The sequence below is a fragment of the Calonectris borealis genome, unplaced genomic scaffold (genome assembly GCF_964195595.1).
Source record: "Calonectris borealis unplaced genomic scaffold, bCalBor7.hap1.2 HAP1_SCAFFOLD_125, whole genome shotgun sequence".
Taxonomy (NCBI): domain Eukaryota; kingdom Metazoa; phylum Chordata; class Aves; order Procellariiformes; family Procellariidae; genus Calonectris; species Calonectris borealis.
This window is the reverse complement of record NW_027441513.1, coordinates 105,254-122,934: the sequence shown is the minus strand read 5'-3', so window position 1 is coordinate 122,934 and position 17,681 is coordinate 105,254. Positions and strand designations below refer to the sequence as shown.

Here is a 17,681-nt window from a genome sequence, read left to right as displayed (position 1 = left end):
ATTCTTTTTTTAACAACTTAGTTGATACTGCATGAGCAAATGGTTGGAAAAGTCAACACTGTTCTTTTATGACAATTTTGAATTTCTTCAATTTAGTCATCTCACATAGCCAAGACGCTTTCTCTCAGTTGGAGAGAGAGGAGTCTGTTTTACCTATTACTGCAGCGTCAAGCTAGTCCTTCCTTTCGCTATATGTTTGTTATAGACAGATTGTAAGAGTGCATTGTGTTTATAAAATCTTAAAGGTAAATCAAAAGAAAAACCAGGATCCATCCCACAGGTTGTCTGATATCTCCAATTCAGTCAGCAAGAAAACAACAATTCAGGGACAGGACCAGGCCAAATACCTCATGGTGAGGCAACAACATAGGAAGCGTATGTGGAAGAAGTTAAAAGAAGTTCCAGAGAAGATTAGTTAATATCTGTGCAGTACTTGGAAGATCAGAAGTGTGATGTATTAAGTGTATCAAGGAGTGGCAGAGGAGCAGTGGGCACTTGGCCCACGGGAGATGGGAGTCTCTTTCAAGTGTGGGCAGCCTCCATCCACAGGTGCAAAGCTGAGTATAAGGAGAGAAGACTGAATGAACTGTTGGGGGTGAGGATGTGGAAGGCAAGTATGAGGATCAGGAAATGAGCGTAGTCTCTAATGAACAGAAAGCAGGGAGAAAAATGCTTAAGTTGGCAGGATGCCATTGGCCTCCCTTATCTAGGGAGGAGTTTTACAGAGAACAGCGGAGACTTAAAGAGGAGGAAGTATTTGGCTCAATGAAGTTGCCTCGTTTTTCACGTTTGTATTTCAACAGCATATCGGACTGCAGTTACACTAAAGTGCATCTGACATAAGGAAAAATGACAGTGTTTTTTCCAATAGAATTTTTCGTTGCAGATAGTAAGCATGCATAACTAAAACAAGACAAATGGAATTGAAAAATGTTATCAAATTCCTCAATTTGCAGTAGCATTATGTCAGCAGCTGAAAGAAGCTTTGACATAAGCGTATGGAGAGGAGAAAAAACCCAAACCAAATTTGGGAGGAAAAAAATTGGGGAGAATGACTGTTTTGAATTAACTTCATTTCTTTTTCTGTGTGTTGTGGTTTTTTCCAGGTCCAAGTCTCCTTATAGTGCTTCACCTTACTCTACAAGTTCGTCTACCTGCTCCACATCAAGATCAGGTTCTTCCCGCACTCGCTCCTACTCTCGCTCATTTAGTCCTTCCCATTCTCGTTCCTACTCGCGATTGCTGCCGTATCCAAGAAGAGGCAAAGGGAAGAGGCGTAACTATCGTTCTAGGTCAAGGTCACACGGTTATCAGCGTTCAAGGTCAAGGTCACCCCCATACAGAAGATGCCATTCACGGTCAAGGTCTCCAGTATTTAGAGGCCAGTCTCCCACTAAACAGACTATACCTCAAGGGGAAGGAGGAAGGGAGTATTTTAACAGATACAGAGAAGTTCCACCATATGATCTGAAAGCTTACTATGGCAGATCTCTTGACTTTAGAGATCCATTTGAAAAGGCAAGGTACAGGGAATGGGAAAGGAACTACAGAGAATGGCATGGAAAGTTTTACAAGGGCTATGCTGTTGGCGCTCAACCTCACCCTCCAGTAAACAGAGAGAACTTTTCTCCAGGTAGGTTTGGTCCACCTGGGACCAGACAAGAGAATTCACCATATGCTCGGGGACGTAGGGAGGATTATCCTGCTTGGCAGAGCCACCAAAATCACAATATAGCTGGAAATTACCCTGAAAAACCTTCTGAAAGAGAGAGCCATGGCATCAAGGATCCTACCAAATCAAAAGAGAAGGAGGTGAAAAATCCACTAGGAGATGGCCAAGGAAATAAGCATAAAAAGAGAAGAAAAAGGGATGAGGATGAAGGATTTCCCAATACTGAGTTGTTAGCAGGTGCGAGAAAACCAAGAGAGCCAGTTCCAGCAGAAGACGTTAAAATGGACTCCCTGTTCATGGCCCAAGCAGAGATGATGCCACCCCTGTGAGAGATGAGCCTATGGAAGCAGATTCTATTGCTTTCAAACCGATGTCTGAAAAGGAGAAAAAAGAGAAGGATAAGCCAAAAGCAAAAATTGACAAGACAAAGCGGAAAGTAGAAGTGGCTGTTCCTCCTAAGACAGACAATATAATAAAACTAGCTAAAGCTTCCTCGAATGGAAATCTCCTCGAACGGAAGAGAGAAAGCAAGAAGAGAGAAGGGAAGAGAGAAAGCAAGGATTTAAAGAACCTGACTTGCTGCCCTGATATTGCTCATTTACATCAGTTATAGTGTTTGTGATTAAGTTTAGGGTTAGGGTTAGGGTTAGGGCTCAGTGTTACGGTGAGGGTTAGGTTTAGGGTTAGGGTTAACATTAGGGTTAGGGCTTATCATTAGGGTTATGGTTAGGGGCAGGGGTTAAGTTTAAGGTTAGGGTTAGGGTTAGGTTTAGGGTTAGGCTTAGGGTTATCGTTAGGGTTAGGGATAGGGTTGGGGTTAGGATTATGGTTTGGGTTTAGGGTTAGGGATCGGGTTAGGGTTTCATTTTAGGGTTAGGTTTAGGGGTAGGGTTAGGGCTTGGGGTTACGATTAGGGTTAGGGTTAGGGTTAGGGTTAGGGTTAGGGTTTGGGTTAGGGTTTAGGGTTAGGGTTTAGGGTTAGAGTTAGGGCTGGGGTTCGGGCTGGGGTTCAGGGTTAGGGTTAGAGTTCGGGATATGGGTTAGGGTTAGGGTTAGAATTAGGGTTAGGGCTTATCATTAGGGTTATGGTTAGGGGTTGGGGTTAGGGTTAGGGTTAGGTTTAGGGTTAGGCTTAGGGTTATCGTTAGGGTTAGGGAGAGGGTTGGGGTTAGGATTATGGTTTGGGTTTAGGGTTAGGGATCAGGTTAGGGATTCATTTTAGGGTTAGGGTTAGGGTAGGGCTTAGGGTTATGGTTAGGTTTAGGGTTAGGGTTAGCGTTTGGGTTAGGGTTTAGGGTTAGGGTTTAGTTTTAAGGTTAGGGTTATGGTAAAGGTTAGTGTTAGGTTTAAGGTTAGAGTTAGGGCTGGGGTTCAGGGTTAGGGTTAGAGTTTGGGATACGGGTTAGGGTTTGGGGTTAGGGTTAGCATTAGGGTTAGGGCTTATTAGGGTTAGGGTGAGGGTTAAGGTTAGAGTTAGGGCTGGGCTTCAGGGTTAGGGTTAGAGTTTGGGATACGGATTAGGGTTTGGGGTTAGGGTTAGGGTTAGGGTTAGGGATTAGTGTTATGGTTAGGGGTTATGGTTGGGTTTATGCTTATGGGTTAGGATTTCAGTTTGGGTTAGGGTTAGCATTAAGTATTAGGATTAGGTTTAGGGTTAGGGTTGCAGTTTAGTTTTAGGGTTAGGTTTCGCATTAGGGTTAGGGTGAGGTCTCACGGTTATGGTATTAGGTTTGTGATAGCGTTAGGTTTAGGGCTTAGTGTTATGGTTAGGGGTTACATTGGGTTTACGCTTATGGGTTAGGATTTCAGTTTGGGTTAGGGGTAGCATTAATTTTTAGGGTTAGGGTTTAGGTTTAGAGTTGCGGTTTAATTTTAGGATTAGGTTTCGCATTAGGTTTAGGGTGAGGTGTTATGGTTACGGTATTAGGTTTGGGGTAGCATTAGGGTTAGGGTTAGAGTTAGGGTTAGGGTCATTAGGGTTCAGGTTGGGGTTCAGGGTTAGGGTTAGGGTTCGGCATTACGGTTAGGGGTCGGGGTTAGGATTAGCGTCAGGGTTAGGGCTTAAAATTAGGATTAGGGGTTAAGGTTAGGGTTATGGTTGGGGTTAAGGTTAGGGTTATGGTTGGGGTTAGGGTTAGGCCTAGGGTTATCGTTGGGGTTAGGATTATGGTTCAGGTTTAGTGTTAGGGATAGGGTTATGGTTTCGTTTTAGGGTTAGGGTTAGCGTTAGGGTTAGGGCGTAGGGTTACAGTTAGGGATAGGCTTAGCGTTAGGGTTAGGGTTTGGGTTAGGGGATAGGGTTAGGGTTTAGTTTTAGGGGTAGGGGTAGGGATAGGGGTAGGGTTGTGGTGATGTCTTAAGATTACGGTTTGAGGTTGAGTTAGCATTAGGGTTACGGTTAGAATTAGGGGTTCGGTGTTATGTGAGGGTTAGTTTTATGGTTCCGTTTAGGTTTAACGTTAGGGTTATGCCAAAGTGTTAGTGTTACGGTTTGATGTTAGGGTTAGGGTTACGGTTTGGGGTTAGGGTTAGCGTTAGGATTTTGTTTTAGGGTGAGGTTTCGCCTTAGGGTTAGGGTTAGGGCTAGGGTTAGCTTTATGATTCAGGTTAGGCTTAAGGTTAGGTTACGGTTAGGGTTAAGTGTTTGGTTTAGGGTTAAGTGTTAGGCTTAGGGTTAGGTTTAAGTGTTAGGTTTAGGGGTAGGGTTAGGGTTAAGGTTAGAGTTAGGGTTAGGATTAGAGTTAAGGGTTAGAGTTAGGATTCAGTGTTAGGGTTAGGGTGAGGTCTTAATGTTACGCTTAGGGTTTACAGGTAGCGTTAGGGTTAGGTTTAGGGTTAGTGTTAGCGTTAAGGTTAGGGTTAGGCTTTAAGATTGGGTTCAGGGTTAGAGATAGGGTTCGGTATTGGGGTTAGCGTTAGTATAAGGGTGAGGTCTTAGTGTTACAGTTAGGGTTTACGGGTAGCATTAGGGTTAGGGTTAGAGTTAGGGTTAGGGTCATTACGTTAAGGTTAGGGTTGGGGTTCAGGGTTAGGGTTTGGGATTAGGGTTAGGGTTCGGGGTTAGGGTTAACATTAGGGTTAGAGCTTTATGATTCAGGTTAGGCTTAAGGTTAGGTTAGGGTTAGGGTTAGGGTTAAGTGTTCAATTTAGGGTTAAGTGTTAGGGTTAGGGTTAAGGTTAGAGTTAGGCTTAGGACTGGAGTTAAGGGTTAGAGTTAGGGTCCAGTGTTAGGTTTAGGGTGAGGTCTTAATGTTACGCTTAGGGTTTACAGGTAGCGTTAGGGTTAGGTTTAGGGTTAGTGTTAGCGTTAAGGTTAGGGTTAGGCTTTAAGATTGGGTTCAGGGTTAGAGATAGGGTTCGGTATTGGGGTTAGCGTTAGTATAAGGGTGAGGTCTTAGTGTTACAGTTAGGGTTTACGGGTAGCATTAGGGTTAGGGTTAGAGTTAGGGTTAGGGTCATTACGTTAAGGTTAGGGTTGGGGTTCAGGGTTAGGGTTTGGGATTAGGGTTAGGGTTCGGGGTTAGGGTTAACATTAGGGTTAGAGCTTTATGATTCAGGTTAGGCTTAAGGTTAGGTTAGGGTTAGGGTTAGGGTTAAGTGTTCAATTTAGGGTTAAGTGTTAGGGTTAGGGTTAAGGTTAGAGTTAGGCTTAGGACTGGAGTTAAGGGTTAGAGTTAGGGTCCAGTGTTAGGTTTAGGGTGAGGTCTTAATGTTACGCTTAGGGTTTCCGGGTAGCATTAGGGTTAGGTTTAGGGTTAGTGTTAGGGTTAAGTTTAGGGTTAGGGTTTAGGGTTAGGATTGGGGTTCAGGGTTAGAGTTAGGGTTCGGTATTGGGGTTAGAGTTAGTATTAGGGTGAGGTCGTAGTGTTATGCGTAGGGTTTACGGGTAGCATTAGGGTTAGGTTTAGGGGTTAGGGTTAGGTTGGGGTTCAGGGTTAGGGTTAGGGTTCAGGATTAGGGCTAGAGTTCGGGGTTAGGGTTAGCATTAGGGTTAGGGGTTAACGTTAGGGTTAGGCGTTAAGGTTAGGGTTATGGTTAGGGGTTAGGTTTAGGGTTAAGGTTAGGGTTATGTTTAGGGTTAGGGTTAGGCTTAGGGTTAGCATTAGTTTTACGGTTGGGTTTAGGATGGTTCGGGTTTAGGGTTAGGGATAGGGTTAGGGTTAGAGTTAGGGTTAGGTTTACGGTTAGGGTTAGCATTTGGGTTAGGGTTCGGGTTAGGGTTGGGGTTCAGGTTTAGGGTTAGGTTTCGGTGTTAGGCTTAGGGTAAGGGTGAGGTCTTAGTGTTATGCATAGGGTTTACGGGTAGTGTTAGGGGTTCGTGTTAGGGTGAGGGTTTGGTGTTAGTGTTAGGATTGGGGTTCTTATTCTTGATCCTCTCTCCCTCTCTTTCTCTCTCTCGTTTTAATTACAAATTATTATTATTATTATTATTATTATTATTATTATTATTGGTGTTATTATTGTTATTATTACTATTATTATTATTATTGGTGTTATTATTGTTGTTGTTGTTATTATTATTATTATTGTTATTATTGTTATTATTGGTGTTATTATTGGTAATATTATGGTATTATTGATGTTACTATTATTACTGTTACTAGTATTACTATTATTGCTATTATTATTTTATTTCAAGTATTAAACTCTTCTTATCTCTACCCGTGAGTTTTCTTGCTTTTGCTCTTCTGATTCTCTCCCCCATCCCGTTGCTGGGGGGAGGGCGAGTGAGCGGCTGTGTGGTGCTTAGTTGCCGACTGGGGTTAAACCATGACAGGGGTCCACCACAAAGATGGTTGCCATTCTGTCACATCCTCTGAGCTAAAACTGGCTCATCCTGGGACATGGTGCCCCCCACGCACGCAACCTGCAGTCCAGAAGTACCCCTGAAAAGACCTCGACGGCCTGCATTAACACACCGGCATGCACTTCAGATGTAAACACTGCCAAGTCATCTCTTATTTGCAACAGATACGGAGGACCAAATTCTGCAAATCTAGCCTTACTTCTACTGAAACTTTCCTTACAGACAGCTCATCTTCTCTTTTTGTAAACTCTAGTGAAGACCTGTTCTAGCGCAAAGGCTTGAACCCCACCTACGGTGAAGAAGCCCCAGTTTTCTTTCCTCACTGCTGTCTTGCTTCCCAAAAATCAATCAATACCAAAAGCTCTGTATGAACATTGCATAAAAAAGCCAATAGCAAATGCTTTTACTTGCTACTAGTTTTGTCAGGGAAGGAACTAGCTTCTCCCTCTAGTTTTGCTACAGTTGCATGACCTTTAAAGATGCCACTTCTTACCTTTGCTACGCCAATACAGCCTCACAGCTCAGCAAAATCATACTGCAGGTAGGAAACCTTCACTATACAAAGACAGGCACGCTACAGGAATACGTCACTCTCAAAGAACAGACTCTTGCAACCACTCCTCCCTTTGCTTAGCAAAGTTTAGGGCGTGTTAGAAAACAACAACAACAACAACAAAAAAGCAGGGTTCTCTCTCACATTTTACGGAGCCCATGATATCAGCTGTTCAACATTAAGTCCAACTCCAGCCTGAACCCCAGAATAAGAAATGCCATCTTAAAATGTCTGGAAAAAGGGAGGGCTTTGAAGCGGCAAGACCAGAGAACGTTCACGAAAGCACCGTCATGGAAGTACACATCCCTTATCACAGACCAACTGCACGGTGACCTAAGTGAGTGACGTTGTCTGCTCATTTGCAGCTCAGGGTCTCTTTTTTCATTAGCGCCGAGCACGTAGGTTGGAATTGGAGCTGAGAAGAAAACCATATGCAGTCAGTCTGGTCTCGTTCAAGTTCACATTTACTAGGAATCACAGCAGGTCCCATCTGTCTCTCCAGACCCCACCACCACTTCTGTGCAGCGTCCCGAGGAGCAATAAGCGCAGAACAAGAAACCTTCCTTCAAAATAAGGCCCACAGCCTGCTCTTTCAACAGGACGCACAGAGCACCAGCTGAGAACAACCTCTGCTTTAACTATGCCTAGCTCCGCTGCCTACGTAAGGAGACCAGCTCCTAAATGATCCCTAGCCCTAAAACCACAGATCTTCCCTAGGGCAATGCTAAGGAAATACCAGAGCCCAGGGACACCTGGTCACTCAGCTTCAGTTGACGGGGAGAAGGACAGTGGACTAGAAAGAGAAAAATATGATGAGAGAAAAGATAGAGGAGCTGAGAGAGAAAGAAAGGTATGGGGAAAAGGCTAGAGAGCTGGAGAAATCAAGAGAAATAGGGATGAGGAGCCCTGCAGAGAGATGGAGGAAGCAGGGAAGGGATGGGTCAGGGAGCAGCAGAGAGAGACAGAAGAGAGATGAACAGGAAGAAGGACAGGGACAGTGGGATACAGAATGGAAAACCGCAGTGACAGTGAGCAGGGCGGGGGGGGGAGGCAGAGAGAGAGAGAAGCAGAAGGAGGGAGAAGGGAAGACAAGGACAGGGAGCGGGACATACAGGCAGAGAGAGACAAATCACGACAGGGAACAGGCCAGAGAGACTGTGAAAAACAGAGCGGGATGCAGACCAGGACAAAGAGACAGAGAAGAAACAACAGCAATGTGCTGCAGGGCAGAGACAGAGGAAGGCAAAAAGAGGGACAAGGAGCAGGAGGGGGGGGCAGCAAGAAAAAGACAGGGGCAGGTAGAGCGACAGGGAAAGAGGGACTTGGAGAAGAGAGGACGGGGAGCAGAACACAGCAACAGAAGAAGAGAGGTATGGGGAAGTGAAAAAAATGACACAGAGGGAAATGGGAGGGGGGGGCTGGGAGGGACTGCGATGCAGAAGAGGGGTGACACGGCCCCGAGGGGCTGGGACTCACCGCAGCTCCCGCTCTCTGCACTGCCAGGCAAATGTTACAGTTCAAGCACTTCTTTCTCTGTCCGTCTGTCCTTTCGTCCCTTCCTCTTCGGTAGCTCCACCTGCGTGCCTGTCCTCACCTCAGCTGGGCCGCAGCTGGAGCAGAGCCCGCACCTCCCAAGACCAACATGGCCGCCCGGCAGCCCCGTGCCCCAGGCCTACAGCTCCCGGCATGCCCCGGGAACCAACATGGCCACGCGGCAGCCCGTGCCCCGGGCCTACAGCTCCCAGCATGCCATGGGGCGCGGCTTCCTGCTGCCTGGCCTGAGAGGCGGCTCAGGGCCACGCCAGGGCTGGGGCGCTGCTTCCTGGATCCCGTGGCAGCGATGGGCACAGGGACAGGCTGCCAGATCCCGGGGCCAGGTACGTGTGCGGGCTGTCAGGGTCACCCCTGCCTGGTTTTTCCCAGCAAAGCCCCAGGAGGTGCCGAGGCTGCAGCCCTGGGGCCGAGGCTCCAGGAGCCGGGCATTTCTGCGGGCGCTGCTCCCTGCCAGGCCCCACCGCCAGCTGCCGGCTGCCTGGGGCTTCTCCCCGTTGTCTCCAGCTCTGCTTTCCGCCAGCGCCGGGGGCTCCGCAGGACATCTTGCCCACTCCCCGCCACCGTGCTGACCCACGTCTGCAGCTCGTCTGTGGTGTCCACGTCAGACAGCTCATTTGGGGGTGGCAGGTCTCTCCTGAAGCACCCTGGGAACGGGGACAGAGCAAACCCCATCCCTCCCTTCCGATCTTTGTCCCCAGGGAGACCCAGTGGAGACGGACCGTGCGCTGGAGAGCGTCCTGCAGGGAGGTGACAGCCGTTGGCAGAGAGGTGCTGAGAGCCACCTGACAGCAAAGGCGTCCGGTGGCCGCAGAGCAGCCCAGGTGAGCTGTGAGTTCCCCCGTGAGAGACCCTGCTCCCAGGGAGCACCTCCCCATAGAGCAAAGGCCGTATCCAGCCAGCTGGTGCTGGGTACGGCTACCCCAAGGGGTCTTCGCAGGGGGGACAGGGTCACCTGCCTGGTGGCTCTGACACAGACATGATGAGCTGAAGCCCTGTGGCCATGGCTGGCCGGTTCAAAGTCTCCGAGTGCCTCCGCCTTTCTCCCCAGGAGTGTCCAGCCTGGGCACTTTTTCAGGGCGTGACGGATGATGTGAAGATGGATGCTGGTGCTGTCCTGGTGGATCTTCCACTTGGGCACGGTGGGCACCCCCACTTCAGAGTTGTGGTGTCTGAGATCTGGGGCCACCTGAAGAGAGAGACCTCCAGGGAGTTTGTGTTCAATGTTTTGATATCTTGGGGCTACAATGTGCTAGGGATATGGGGCGCTAGGGTTCCAGCCTGCTAGGGTTATGGGGTTTGAGGGTTACGGGAGTTTACGCGACTTAGGATTAAAGCATGTTATTGTTATAGTCAGGATCTGGGTTTGCAAGCGCTGGGTTCCTGGGGTTAGGTTGGTTTTGCCTTATGTTGTGTTCTGGGTGGTCTTTTTTTTGGAAAGTCCTTTTGTAGCTTGTTTGCGTTTTTAGGGTTTGGATAGGGGTCTTTGGTTTTTGTGTGATGTGTCTTCTGCTTGTTTTTTTGCTGTCCTTGTGGTTTGTGTTGCATTTTCTGCCTTGTAACCACCGTTTGTGGTCTAATCTGTGTGACCGGGCCGGGCAGTGTCACTTCTGTTGTGGTCCAGCTCATTTCCACTGAGTCACTAGGTAGGTGGTTAGGTATGGAGGGCTTGCAGTTTGTGGAGAATGACTGCCAGACGACCGACAGCCACTTCTGGGGTGTGGGAGGAGTTCGGGTCCATAGGTAATGACTGCCGGAGGACTAAGTGTACTTCTGAATTTGTGTGGACTCCCAAAGAAATGGTGGGATGCCACCAGCGGCACAGAAGGACAAGGGCTTCCCCAAGGGTACATGGCTTGTTGGTTATTGCTTTTGAGTAAGCAACTGAGTAATTTTGAGTAAGTCTTGTGAGGGGTAGTGGACTCAAGGGGAGAGCTTGTGTTCCTCATCAGTGCCTCAGGGGTTTCCTGTCATTTTTTGTTTGTTTGCTTTTTGTTTGCTGTGCTGAATTTAAAAGGCTTATTGTAGCTCTTTGGATTTCTGTCCTTAAAGGAAGTCTCTAGGATTTCTACCCAGGAGCGAGATGTCCAGAAGGGACTGTCCTTGTACACTGATGTCAGCCTTCCGTCTAGAGCACTGTCTGGTGGTGGTGTATTTTAATGGTAAGGTAACTCAAATGCATCTTAAATATACAAGCTTTGCCGTTGTTCCTGCTATGCCTGGGGGACGATTCTCAGCAGCTCATGAACAGTGTGTTCTGCTGTGCTTTACCCGTTAGAAATAATCTGTCACCAGAAATGTCTTCCTTAGTGCCTGCACAGAGCAAGAACCTCCAGTAGCAAGGGCATGCTGACCCTTGGGCAGCTTCAAAGCGACGGATAAATGTAAATAGGTTAAAAATCCAGTCCTATGGTAGCAGTGTGTGCGTCAAAGTTCACCTGACTCTCCACGCTGACTCAGCCTGTCACAATGTTTTGCGGGTAAGGGTGGATGAAGTCAGTATAAGCAGGTGTTGTAACTGGCCAGGCAGTTCATCTAAAGAAACGAAACGTTACCTTTGCTTGGAGTGCCATGCCTTTAGATATGGGGGTGTATTGCCTTTCCTTCCCTGGTGTGAGCACAGAGAACTGAGAGGTGTTTCCATCGGGGGGAGGGAAAGCCATCCAACAGTCATCACAAGCCTCAGAGCACGTGGTCCTTGATGGAGGCGTAAGTGCTTGGGACAGTTTTACTTCTAAGCCCTAAGCCTAACCCTAAAACGAAACCCTAAGCCTATCCCTAAGCCTAAACCCGAACCATAATCCTAACCCCGACCCTAACCCTAACCCTAACGATACCCTAAGCCTAACCCTAACCCTAGCCCCTAACCCTAACATTAAGATAAGGCCAGGAAGCAGGACACGGCGATAGAAAAAAGAGAAGGAGAGGGAGCAGGAGAAAGAGATGGAGAGAAAGGAAAAAATAGCAGCAGGCTATAGGACAGACAGGGAGGAATTAGAAACTACAGACAGGGAGAGAGACAGAGAAAGAGAAAGCAAAAAATAGTGATGGGCTAAAGGCAGAGAGGGAGGAGTTAAAAAATGGGGGCAGGGGACTGGTCTGTGGCCATAAACATAAATGGTCATTGGCTTCTTTGACTGAACTTTCCATGAATGCCACAAGATACACTCAAGCACCCTGAGATGTCCCCTCCCTTTGCCGGCCCTGCACCGCGGGCAGCCGAGCGCCACACGGCCAAGCCCGCTGCATCTGCCCCAGGCTGTCTTGCCCTGGCTGGCTGCTGACAGGAGGGGACACCAGGTGGTGACCGCCTGGGGGGTGACAGGAGGGACACCAGGTGGTGACAGCCTGGGGGGTGACAGGACACCAGGCGGTGATGGGCCCGGGGGGTGACAGGAGGGACACCGGGCAGTGACAGGCCTGGGGGGTGACAGGAGGGACATCAGGTGGTGACAGCCTAGGGGGGTGACAGGAGGGACACTGGGCAGGGACAGGCCTGGGGGGGTGACAGGAGGGACACCAGGCAGTGACAGGCCTGGGGGGTGGCAGGACACCGGGTGGTGACAGGCCAGGGGACAGCAGGGAGACCAGCGGCCCGGGGTGGTGACAGGCCCGGGGCTGACGGGCCCCCCCTCCCCTCGGGGGCGCTTGGTGTTAGGATGAAGAGCGCGGGGCCGCCACGCCCACGTGACGCGGGCCTTTTGTCATAATGCGCTGGGTCACGTGAGGCGCGGGGGGTGGGTGCAGTGTGCCGTTGCGTGTGCACAGTGACACGCTCGCAGCGGCCCGTGCGGTTGTCGGCCAGGAAGGCCATGGCGGAGCGCCGCAGCCTCTGAGCGCCGCCGGCCCGCTCGAGCTCAGCCCGCGCTGCTTGCCCTGGCCTCCTCGGTGGAGGAGGAACCGCCGCGGGCCCTCACCTGGCACAGCGGCCGCGACGCTGTCTGCCGCGGTAGACGCCATCACGGAGCAGGCACCTCCTGGCCCCAACCACGTCGTGCGTCCACTACAAGTTCGCCTCCAAGCTGAACCATGATATGGTCACCTTCAACGGCCTCCACATCTCCCTGTGTGACCTCAAGCACCAGATCATGGGCCGCGAGGAGCTGAAGGCGGCCAGCTGCGACCTGCAGATCACCAACGCCCAGACCAAAGAAGGTGCGCGGGGGCAGCGGGCGCGGGGCCTCGGGCACCGCCCGGCTGGCGGCGTCGCAGACCACCCTGCGTCGGCCGTGGCCTGTGGGAGCCGCGCTCTGCTCTTTGTGGGTCATCCCCACGTAGCGTGAGTCAGGCTGGGGCCCATGCCGCCAGCATGCGGCGGGACCGGGAGGGCAAGCGGCGCTGGGCATTAAGTGGGGTGGGAAGCCATAATGCGATTCGGCCACCATCGGTAGCTGTGACTTGTGTTGGGGGCCTCACAGAGCTGTTCTTCTGTAGTTGCTGTTCTGACAACTACCTTCAGATCTGTGTTGTAGACATGGAGCTAGGCGTAGAGGAGTACGTGGTTGATGTGTGACATACGGCGCCATCCCATACAGGGGATGCCTGCTGATAGTGCTTTAAAACAGAGAGAGATCTTTGCATTTTAAGCTTACTCAGTCCAAGTGTCTCAGGTAGTTGGTTTTTTTTGTTTGGGCCTTATGTAAAAGGTCAGAAGGCTTTCCTCCTCTTCAGAAGACTAACAGGGTGCAAGCCAAGGCAAAGCATGGAGAGCTTCAGGCACACGCTGTTCCTGAAAGGCTTTTCAAGGCTGTCTTCCTAAGTAATTTCATTTGGGCCTCTCTGCTCTGCAAAAAGGGAATCGATCGAACGAATTCACGTCCCTTTGGTTAATTCAAACTAGATGATTAGCTTAAGAGGGGAGATACCACTTGAGTTTGAGCCAATTCTGCCCTACTTGTGAAAGCAAGCTCAAAAAAACCCCAAAATGTCTGTGATCCAAATTCTAGCACTGCCAGTTCTGTTTCCATTTAAACGTAAAGCCCTGAGCAGCTGAGAAGTGTGGTTGTTGATGGATTAAGCTCCAAGAAACAGGCAGAGGCGGCAGGCTCTCTTCTGTGTTCTGTCAGGCTTGAGCACTGGCAGCACAGGTGACTGGTTTTTAGTTATCAGCTATGAAAGCAATGGCGCAGAGTTCTCGTGCTTTAGCTAAGTGCCTGTTTGGTTGCAGGGCAAGCTAGTCAGACTTTAGAATCTGGTTTAGGCAGGTGAGACTTTGCTGTGGTTTGTTTTTCTCCAAAGATCTATGGGTTTTGTAGCCTAACGGAAGCAAAAGCAACTTTAAGCTAGGTCAGGAAAGAACCTCGTGCATTAGCAGACTCTCCTTTAGTGACCTTTGAGTCCATTTTGCTGTTGGCATTCAAACTGTTTTAAAAAAAGGAAAAAGATTTTGCTGCTTGTGTTTGATTCTCAAACCCCAAGATTTCTTGAAATATACTGTTAGTGTGTTGAGACGATGAAAGCGTGATGTTACATATAAAATTTTGCTTTTGTATCTGTAAAGGGATTCTGCGAAGTGCTACGTAATTACATATGAGCATGCATTCTTACGAATTGACTGATGTTTTTCTCTGTATTTATGTTGTTTTCAGAATACACAGATGAGAATGCCCTGATTCCTAAGAACTCATCGGTAATTGTTAGAAGAATCCCTGTTGGAGGAGTTAAAGCTACCGGCAAAACCGATGTTATGTAAGTATCCATAAAGCATTGTATTCTTTGTTAGGGGTTTCAGTGTGTTAACTTTTTTTATGGATATTAGTTTACAGAGGCGTTCTTTCTTGTTAAAGCTGCTGTTAATTTTTGTTGGCATGGGGTAGATTTTAATGTGTCTGTCCGAAAGTGGACTTACATTTTTAGGCCTGCTGGGACATGGGGTTCGAACTCCAACCGTGGTAACTTTTAAGATTATTCTATTGGGTTTGTTCTTGGGGTTGATTGTTCTGAGACCCAAGTTGTAGATCCTGTTTCCTCGACGTGCAGAGATTCCTTATTATATGTGTTTGCTTTTATGGCTTTTATAGTAAAGACAGATATGCATTGTAGCGTAAACGCATACTTTGTTCCCGTCTCGGAAGAGCCTGATTCTCAGTGTTTGACTATTTCTGGCATTTGGGGGGGATATGGCAGGTATTCTTACGCCCCAAATCTGGGTTTTTTGCATACTAGCTATAGAGGAAAGACCAAGGTTTACCAGTTGGCGAACGATGCAAACAAGAAGTTCCATTCGTAAGCGATTCCTATGCGTTTCCTCAAGACAATGTCCGTTTCAGGCAAGAGAAAAAGAACAGTATCCTAAAGTGTATTGCCTTTTGTGCAAGTACGATGAAGGAATAGTTAATCCTTTCCAAACTTGAAACTCAGTAAGCAGTTTAGCACATTACCAAATGTTACTAGTTATCTTGCTACGTCTGTTTTTACCCTAAGCTGGTATCTGTGCTCCGGGTTTTGGTTCTGTATTCCTAAGATTTACGGAGGACAGAGAATCAGGTGTATTGATTAAAATTACAGCTATTCCAATGCAGTGCTGACTAGAGGATTACTGCTGTCATTTATGTATTCATACAGTCCAGTTCTATATCAGCTACATTAGCATTGTTTGAACGGTCATGTTTTCCAGCCGCCTTAAAGATAGGTCTCTCCACCACAATTAGTAGATATTATTAGCTTGTGGTTTTGCCATGTCTTTCTAATGTTGGTTCTCAATAAATCAAGTAGACGGATGAGTTACACTGTGTCTCGAACAAAGAGTACAGCAGCCTCCCGGTACCCACGAGGCATCTGCAAGCAAAAAACCCTGAATTTATGTGGCTCTGCATCTCAACTTTGGGCGTATTCCTGCAGTAGTTGTTGCAGTGTTTTCAGGCACCCTCTAGTAATTCTGGACACCGCAGCACTGTGCTTATAAACATGGCCTTGTTTTGGGGGTTAATTTAAACACGTCTGCTTAGTGCTGTCTTGTCAGTGCATCCTCTGTTTCGGGCACCCTCTCCTGGTATTGTAATGCTGCCCTAAAATGAGAGGATAGATGCGGCTAGCATCAAAGGTCAGATACATACCTGTATGTATAAGGGGATAAGGAAGGAACGGCACCGCTGTTCTAGCGCTGAAAATTAACCAGGCAGATTAGCTTTCTAGTCTTTCAGCTGTGAACATTGCAGAAACAACTGGTAGAGTGGTGGATGTTTGGGAATGATGAATGTATGCTGTAATGGTGGAGAGGCCTTCAAAAATGCGTTACTCTCCTTTTAGTACGCTCTTGAAGGTAAATGTATGAAGAATCCATGCTGTGGTAATCTAAAGGATGTCCTTGTCCTTCCTCAACTTCAGGAGGTACGTGGCTGTCGTTGCGAGCCTGGTGGTGTTCTAGCAGTGGCAGGGAGCGTGCGCCTTTCTATTTGTACACCAGTTGCACAGCAGCCTTTGAATTGCCTCTGCTCATGGGACACTTTGGATGATGTGTGAATTGTTAACGACATCAATGGTTGCATGGCTGATTCATGATGAGTAGCGTGCAGATACAGATCAATGAGTATGTGGAATCTCAGCAAGTTTTCAAATTTAATAAATATTTCCTAAAATATCATAGCATTTTCAAGATTATCTTGAAGCAAATTCTGGCAACCAAGACCTTTTTTTTTTGTCACAGGTCTCCTAAATCGCACAAAGGCCTAGGACCTGCTTTCAGGTGACATTTCTACTACTGTTTTTAGTCCATATAGCATATGTAACACATTTAGTGGTTTGGCACTTTCATGGCTAAGATATCTGAACACAGTGCTTGGGCTTCCACAGAGAAACACTGTTCTAAAGACGATGCTGCTGACATTGTTGTTATTTGTCAGATGACTGATTTTTTTCACTTAAGTAAAGGTGCACTTGGAAGTGTCTAGACTATCACTGTTCTTTCTTAGAAACTAAAGGACTCCATCTGGTACCTATTTGTAATACTAGCGATACACAGATTGGCTAAAGTTACCTTCGTATTTTGATGGTTGATTATTTATGAACACAAAACTGTAGTACAGACTTCCTGGTTTTGATACTTACGTAGCAGAGACAAACTATCTGAGGACTTCCCCTTGCACGGTCGTGTTCTATATCCGTAAGCCTTAGAGTAATTTGTGACAAAGCAGAAATGGGATTCTGGGGGTTTTTTTTAGTTGCACTGAATGTACCAAGAGACAATGGTTTATGTATATGAGTAAATTTCCAGATTCACTCGACTATCAGAACATAAAGTTTTGATGTTCAGGTTTTATAATCTGTTTTCAGTGCTTTATGTTTTTGGTACAAGTGCTGTATTTGAAGTTCTGATCACCTTTATTTCTTCTTCTAGAAGTCAAACTGAGCCAGTAAGTGGAACATCAAAAGCAGTATATAAAAACACAATCTCACACTTTTTGTTGCACGCTGCCCTTAAGGTAGCCTTGGATTAATTTTCCAAACATTAACTTAATAGCTTTTCCAGTAAAACATAGTATATGTTGTAAATACAATGTATTTGATTCAGCATAGTAGAAACGGAGTAATGCCATCATTTGCACAGTTCTATCTAATGTGAATATTGGTGTTTGTGCCTAGTAATGCATTGTATTTCATACTGGATATGCTAGACTATTTCCTGAACGACTTTGTGTTGTACAGATAATGTACAATCGTTTTTAGATCACGTAGGTTCAAGGTTTGCACAACTGAACATGGTTTTTGAAAATGTTATCAAAAACCACTGAGAAACCATTATTGTTAAACGTGGTACTGTTTCTTACTTTTGACTTGGGGGTTCAAACAAATACCAAAACCAACATGTCCCACACGTTTTGAGGACAGTTCTGTGCAGCTAAATGCTTCCTTTTCATGTCCTTAAAGACTTGGGTATTTGTTCCTGAAACTGTATAATTGAAGCGATATTGTTTGAGTGCATAACTGAGTGCATAACTGTCTTTAATAGATTGCTGTGAATTTAAATATCGTTGCTACACAAAGTGGTATTCTAAAGTTCTACATTTGACCTTTCCGCTTTATCAGATGAAGCAGTTTAGTTTAATAGTTTGTCTGCAAATGAAAATACGTAAAACCCAGTGTACAAATTTTGGCACAAG

The 17,681-nt window shown here is 47.1% G+C and overlaps 1 pseudogene; it reads left to right on the top strand.

Annotated features, from left to right (window-relative positions):
* Nucleotides 1-1,034: 1,034 nt before the first annotated feature.
* LOC142076952 (E3 ubiquitin-protein ligase RBBP6 pseudogene) lies at nucleotides 1,035-17,018 on the top strand (annotated as a pseudogene).
* The last annotated feature ends 663 nt before the right edge of the window (nucleotides 17,019-17,681 follow it).